Here is a 7,920-nt window from a genome sequence, read left to right as displayed (position 1 = left end):
CCAGTGAAAGGACAGAACGTTCTATCACCAAAAAGATCCCTGTGGTTCCCATTTATAGCCACACCTACTTCTCTCCTGCCTACAACCTCTTCATAACCCTCAGTAACTACTAATCTTCTCTTTTTTTTGGTATAATTCTGTCATTTCAAAAATGTTATAAAAATGGAATCATAGTGTGTAGCCTTCTGGGATTGATTTTTTTCTTTTTCATTCAGCATAATTCTCTGGAGATTCCTCTAGTTATCATGAATATAAGTAGTTCATTTCCTTTATTTCTTAGTGGTATTCCCTGGTATGAATATACCATATTTTTTCATCACTGACCCATTAAATAAGCCTGGGTTTTTTCTAGTTCTGGAAAATTATGAATAAAGCTCCTATGCACATACATGTATAGGTTTGTGAGTGAACATAAGTTTTCATTACTCTGGTATAAATGCCCAAAAGTGTAATTGCTGGGTTGTATGGTAGTTGCATCTTTGGTTTTATAAGAAACTGCCAAACTGTTTTCCAGGGTGACTTCACAATCTTACATTTCTACCAACGATGTTATGAGTGATCCAGTTTCACCATTTCCTTGCTAGCATTTGTTGTTGTCACTATTTTTTATTTTAACCATCATGACAAGTTATAGGACTACTGCATTGTGATTTTAATTTGCATCTCCCTAATGACTAATGGTGTTAAATATCTTTTCATGTGCTATTTTTCTATCTGTATATACTTTTCAGGAAAATATCTCATTTCTTTGGCCCAGTTTCAAATTAAACTTTTTAGTTTTGTTGTTATTTTGTTCTGGCTTGTATTATTGTTGAGTTTTGACAATTATTTATATAGTCTAGATACTAGTTATTTGTCAGCTATCTCCCAGACTTTAGATTGTCTTTATATCCTATCAAAGGTGATTTTCACAGAGCAAAAGATTTTAATTTTTTTTTTTTTTTTTTTTTTTGCCATGGCTCACAGGCCCAGCCGTTCCGTGGCATGTGGGATCTTCCCGGACCGGGGCACAAACCTGTGTCCCCTGCATCAGCAGGCGGACTCTCAACCACTGTGCCACCAGGGAAGCCCCAAAAGATTTTAGTTTTGATGAGGTCCAATTGTCAGCTTTTTTTTTTTTTAACATAGATTTGCTTTTGGTGTGAAGTCTAAGAACTCTTCACTTACTTATCTAAGAACCCAAAGATTTTTTCCCCCATTATTTCCTAGTACATTTAAGTCCATGACCCATTTTGAGTTGATCCAGTTGAGTTAATTATGTATAAAATATGTCTTGGTTCTTCCAATCTAAGAACATGGTATATCTCTCCATCTGTTTGTGCCTTCTTTGATATCTTTCATCAGTGTCTTATAGTTTTCTGAGTACAGGTATTTTACCTCCTTAGGTAGGTTTATTCTTAGGTATTTTATTATTTTTGTTGCAATGGTGTATGGGATTGTTTCCTTAATTTCTCTTTCTGTTTTTTGTTGTTGTGTATAGGAATGCAAGAGATTTCCCTGCGTTAATTTTGTATCCTGCAACTTTATCACATTCATTGATTAGCTCTTGTAGTTTTCTAGTGGCTTCTTTAGGATTTTATATGTATAGTATCATGTCATTTGCAAACAGTAAAGGTTTACTTCTTCTTTTCTAATTTGTATTCCTTTTATTTATTTTTCTTCTCTGATTGCCGTGGCTAGGACTTCACTACAATGAGGTATCACCTCACACTGGTTAGAATGGGCATCATTAGAAAATCTAAAAACAATAAATGCTGGAGAGGCTGTGGAGAAAAGGGGAGAAACTTTTGCACAGTTGGTGGGAACGTAAATTGATACAACCACTATGGAAAACAGTGTGGAGGTTCCTTAAGAAACTAAAAATAGAATTACCATATGACCCAGCAATCCCACTACTGGGCACATACCTAGAGAAAACCATAGTTCAAAAAGAAACATGCAGGCTTCCCTGGTGGCACAGTAGTTGAGAGTCCGCCTGCCAATGCAGGGGACACGGGTTCGTGCCCTGGTCCGGGAGGATCCCACATGCCGTGGAGTGGCTGGGCCCGTGAGCCATGGCCACTGAGCCTGCGCGTCCGGAGCCTGTGCTCTGCAATGGGAGAGGACACAACAGTGAGAGGCCCGTGTAACGCAAAGAAAGAAAAAAAAAGAAAAAGAAACACGCACCCCAATGTTCATTGGTGCACTATTTACAATAGTCAGGTCATGGAAGCAACCTAAATGTCCATCAACAGACAAATGGATAAAGAAGATGTGGTACATATATACAATGGAATATTACTCAGCTATAAAAAGGAATAAAATAGGGTCATTTGTAGAGACATGGATGGACCTAGAGACTGTCATACAGAGTGAAGTTAAGTCAGAAAGAGAAAAACAAATATCATATATTAATGCATATTTGTGGAATCTAGAAAAATGGTACAGATGAACAAGTTTGCAAGGCAGAAAAAGAGATACAGATGTAGAGAACAAATGTATGGAAATCAACGGGGGAAAGGGGGGTGGAATGGATTGGGAGATTGACATATTGACTCTATTTCACTGCGCTGTACTGTAGAAACTAACACAACATTGTAAAACAACTATACCCCAATAATAATTTTATATATATATATATATATAAAGTCTTGGGTTGAAGCTCTTTTTTGTGATTTATGGATATGCAATTAATCTGGTACCATTTGTTGAAATGGTTGTGTTTTCTCCATTGAATTTCTTTTTCACACTTGTCAAAATTAGTTAGCCTTATTTCTGTGGATCTATTTCTTGGTCATTTTGTATGATTTATTGATCCATATCTATCTTTCCATTATAGTCTTGTTTACTATAGCTATATAATGTCTTGATATCAGGTAGATTGATTACTTACAATTTATTCTTCTTTTTTAATAATCATTTTAGCTATTCTAGTTCTTTTGCTGTACCATAAAATTGTTAGTCTTGTCTATATCTATAAAAAATATAATCTTGCTGGGATTTTGGTAAGAACTTTATAAAACCCATGTTTCAATTTGAGGATAATTGACATCTGTCTTATGTTGAGTTTTCTAATGAGTGAACATGATATGCCTCTTTATTCATTTTGACCTTTGATTTTTTTCATCATCATTGTATAGTTTTCAACATATAAGTTCTATACATGTTTTGTCAGATTCACACCAAAGTAAATCATATTTAATAACTACAATTTCCTGTTGTAAATAGTTATTGTTTTTTAAATTCTGTGTCCACATATTCATTGATAGTATATAGAAATGCAGTTAATTTTCTGTGTGTTTATCTTATATTTTGCAAAGTTGCTGAACTTATTAATTCTAGGACTGTCATTTATTTGGTAGATTACTTAGAATTTTCTATGTAGACAATTATTAGGTAATTTTATTTTTTCCTTCCCAAACTGTGTGCATTTTTTTCCTTTCCTGTATTACAATGGCTAAAATTTCCAGCAGTATGTTGAGTAATAGTAGTAAGAACAGACATCTCTTGCCTTGTTTCTAATATTAGGAGCAAAGCATTAGTCTTTTACTGTAAATATAATGCTACCTGTGGATATTCTTTATAAAGTTGAGGCAATTCCCCCCTCTTCCTATTTTTCTGGGAGTTCTACCATGAATGAATACTGAGTCTTGTCAAATGCCTTTTCTGCATTAGTTAATATAATCATGTGATTTATCTTCTTTTAATGTATTAATATGGTGGATTATATCAATTGATAATCAATTGATAAAACAGAACACGTCCTGTTTTATTGATTTTTCTCTATTGGCTTTCTGTTCAAAATTTTATTTATTTATTTATTTCTGATTGGGAGTTATTTTGTTCTTTTTTAACTGGATTCTTGAGGTAAGTACTTAGGTTATTGATTTGAGACTTTTTCTCTCTCCTAATATAAGCATTTAATGCTATAAATTTCCCTCTTAGCACTGCATTAGTTGTATCCCCCAAATTTGAATATGTTTTATATTCATCTTAAATTCAATGTATTTTTTTCATTCTCTTGAGGTGTCTTCTTTTACCCATGGATTATTTAGAAGTGTCATGTTTAATTACAATGTATTTGAAGAATTTCCTGTTACCTTTCTGCTTTTTTTTTTTTTTTTTTTTAAGGCAGCCCTAGGAAATGAATACACTACTTCTAGCAGAGAGAAGTTCCAGAGTAGCTGGCTGGTGGGTGTTTATCTGAACAGGTTTTAATCCCCTGAAATTCTTTTTTTTTTAATTAATTAATTAATTAATTTATGGCTGTGTTGGGTTTTCATTGCTGTGTGAGGGCTTTCTCTAGTTGCAGCAAGCAGGAGCTACTCTTCGTTGCAGTGTGTGCGCTTCTCACTGCGGTGTCTTCTCTTGTTGCAGAGCATGGGTTCTAGGCATAAGGGCTTCAACAGTTGTAGCACGTGGGCTCAGTAGTTGTGACTCACAGGCTCCAGAGTGAAGCCTCAGTAGTTGTGGCAGCCAGGCCTAGTTGCTTCGCAGCATGTGGGATCTTCTCGGACCAGGGATCGAACCGTATCCCCTGCATTGGCAGGAGGATCCTTAACCACTGTGCCACCAGGGAAGTCCCTACCTTTCTGTTTTTCATTTCTAGTTCGATTGCATAGGTTTAGAGATCAGATTCTTCATGATAGCAATTCTTGGGATGTGCTTTTTGCCCAGGATATGGTATATGATTTTAAGTAGAGGAGATTATCAATAATCTGAGTAAACCTGATACAATCATTTGAAAGGCCTTAAGAGCAGAAATGAGGTTTGCCTGAGGAAGAAGAAATTCTAGCTGTAGACTGCAGCATCAGCTATTGTGTGAGAGTTTCCAGGCTGCCCTTCTTGATGGCTTGTCCTACGGATTTTGAACTTGAGTCCATAATTCTATCTTGTGGTTATTTCACTAGGTCCTGAATACATGGTTGTAACAGGCATACTCTACAACTGGCAGAATCCCCACATTGGTTCCCTAAAATGTGGAGTGAGAGCTATTATGCTAGGAAAGGCCAAGTGGAAAACACAAAAACTGCCTCTACTTAGAAAAATTGTAACCTAAAATCAATACTGCATTCCTGGAGGGACTGCAGAGATTAATGCTACCATCAAGGACTTGAAGGATGCAGTGTGGTAATTCCCACCACATTCCCATTCAACTCGATTTGTCTTATGAAGAAAATATATAGATTTTGAAGAATTACAGGGAATTATTGTAGACTTAACCAGGTTGTGACTCCAATTACAGCTGCAGTTCTAGATGTGGTTTTGATGCTTGAGAAAATTAACACATCCCCTGGTACCCAGTATTCAGCTATTAATCTGGCAAAGCTTTTTGTTCATAATACCTGATAAATAGACCTGGGATTGCAAAACAATTATACTCCAATAAAGATGTTGAAAAAAACAAACAAACCTGGGAGCAGTTTTCTTTCACCTTGCAAGGTCAACAATTCACTTTACTTTCCTATTTCAGGGATATAGCAACTCTCTAGACTTATAATTTAGTCCACAAGGATCTTAATCACCTTTCCCTTCTACAAGATGTCATACTGGTTCATTACATTAAGGATATTATTCACTATTCTAGATATGGTGAGCAAGAAGTAACAACTTCTCTAAACTTATTGGTAAGACACGTGTGTCAGAGAGTGTGGTAAAAATGTCCCTGATAAAAATTCAGAGAGATTTTATGTCTATAATATCTCTAGGGCTTTGATGGTCTGGACCATGTCAAAACATGCCTTCCAAGGTGAAAGTTGTTGCACGTAGTTCTTCCTGCAACTCAAAAAGAGGCACCATACTTAGTGGATCTCTTTGGATTTGGGAGGCAACATATTTTTCTTTTGGGTGAGTGTGCTCTTCCAGCCCATGTACCAAGTGATTCACAAAGCTGCTGGTTTTGAATGGAACCCAGAACAAGAGAAGGCTCTGCAAGTCCAGGCTACTGTAAATGCTATTCTGACACTTAGGGCTATATAATCCAATAGATCCAAAGTGTCTATGTCAGATAGAGATGTTTGGAGTCTTTTATAGGACATTATAGTTGAATCACAGGGAAGACCCTTAGAATTTACACCAAAGCCCTGCCATCTGCTGCAGATATCAATTTTTAACTTTGAGAAACAGCTTCTGACTTGCTATTGGTCATTAGCAGTGATTGAAATTTTACATGGGCCACCAAATTAACATGTAGTTTCAGTTGCTCATCATGAAGGGAAGCTGTCTGACCCATCAAGCCATAAAATTTGGATTTCACAGTAACACTCTATTAAGAAATAGAGGCAGTATACACAAGATCATAGTTTTGTTTATATACTTAGAAGCAGATTGCTGCATCATATCGTTAACTCAATGTCTAACATTTTGAGGAACTGTCAACTTGTTTTCAAGAGCAGCTGCATAATTTTACAATCCCACCAACAATGTAAAAGAGTACCAATTTCTCCACAACCATGCTAACATTTGTTATTTTTTCTCTTTTTATATAGTTATCTTATTAGATGTAAAGTATTGTCTTATTGTGACTTTGATTTGTTATTTCCCTAATGACTGTTAATGTTGAGGATTAATTGAATTTTCATGCAATATTTTCATGCACTTGATGATTTAAATAATCTTTTGGGAGAAAGTTTTATTCAAACTCTTTGTCCAGTTTTAAATTTTCTTATTTGTCCTTTTATTGGTGACTTGTAAGTTCTTTATTTTTTTAATATAAGTCCCTTATCATATATATCATTTTCAAATATTTTTTTCCCATTCCATTGATTATTTTCTCTCTTTTGTGATGTCTTTGAAGCACAGTTTTTAATTTTGATGAAGTTCAATTACTTAATTTTTTGTTGTTGTCACTTTTACTTCTCATGTTTTAGCTATGAAACTATTGACTTTCCAAGATTGCAAAGATTTACTCATATTTTATGTTAAGCATTGTATAGTTTTCACTCATTCATTTAGGTCTATGGTCCATTTTGTATTAGTTTTGTATGTGATATGAGATAGGCATCCAACTTTATTCACTTACATGTATCAACATGTAAGTGTTGTATCAACACTATCTGTTGAAGACGATTTACTCCTACATTGAATTATCTTGGCACCTATGTCCAAAATTAATTCACCATAAATGTAAGGGTTGATTTACTTCCAATTCTATTTCATCCATTTATATATCTATCCTTATTCTATCACACACTGTTTGTATTACTGTAGCTTTGTAGTGAGTTTGTAAATCAGGAAGTAAGAGTACTCCAATTTTGTCCTCCCTTTTCAAGAAGTGTTTTAGGGGGAGCAAAGATGGGTCCCTTCAATTTTAAGATCAGCTTACCAATTACTGAAAAAAAATGTAGCTGGGATTCTGATAGGGATGGCTTGCACTGAATTTGTACATGGGTTTGTGGAGTATGGCCATCTTAGCAGTATTAAATATACTGATTCAGAGACTAATGTTTTTCTATTTATTTTGGTTTTCTTTCATTACTTTACTTTCAACAGTGCTTTAGAGTATCCAGTGTATGTCTTGAACTTTCTTTGTTAAATTGATATCTAATTATTTCTTTTTTTTTGATGCTAATGTAAATAGAATTATTTTCAAGGTTTTACTTTTGCATTGTTCATTTCTAAAGAGTACTCACCCAATGTGGGGCTCGAATCCACAACCCTGAGATTAAGAGTCTCATGCTCTACCAACTGAGCTAGCCAGGCAATCCCTGCATTGTTCATTTCTAGTATATTGATATACAATTGACTTTTGTATGCTGACTTATATCCTGCACTTTTCTGAATTCATTTATTAATTTTAATTGTAATTTTGTGGATGCCTTAGGCTTTTCTGTATACAAGATCAATTCATCTAGAAATGGAGATAGATTTACTTCTTCTTTCCACTCTGAATGGCTTTTAGCTTTCTTTTTTTCCCTTTACCCTGGATGGAACTTCCAAGAC

The 7,920-nt window shown here is 34.9% G+C and overlaps 1 non-coding gene across 1 annotated transcript; it reads right to left on the bottom strand.

The window, feature by feature from the left end:
* Positions 1–7,607: 7,607 nt before the first annotated feature.
* On the bottom strand, positions 7,608–7,680 carry TRNAK-CUU (transfer RNA lysine (anticodon CUU)). Its single transcript has one exon. It is a non-coding gene; the product is annotated as a tRNA-Lys (tRNA).
* Positions 7,681–7,920: the final 240 nt, after the last annotated feature.

This window comes from Delphinapterus leucas, chromosome 2, assembly GCF_059928025.1.
Source record: "Delphinapterus leucas isolate spDelLeu-1000000601 "Yukka" chromosome 2, BTC_Dleu_Yukka2, whole genome shotgun sequence".
Taxonomy (NCBI): domain Eukaryota; kingdom Metazoa; phylum Chordata; class Mammalia; order Artiodactyla; family Monodontidae; genus Delphinapterus; species Delphinapterus leucas.
Note: the sequence above shows the minus strand (reverse complement) of the source record. Positions and strands in the feature narration are given on the sequence as shown.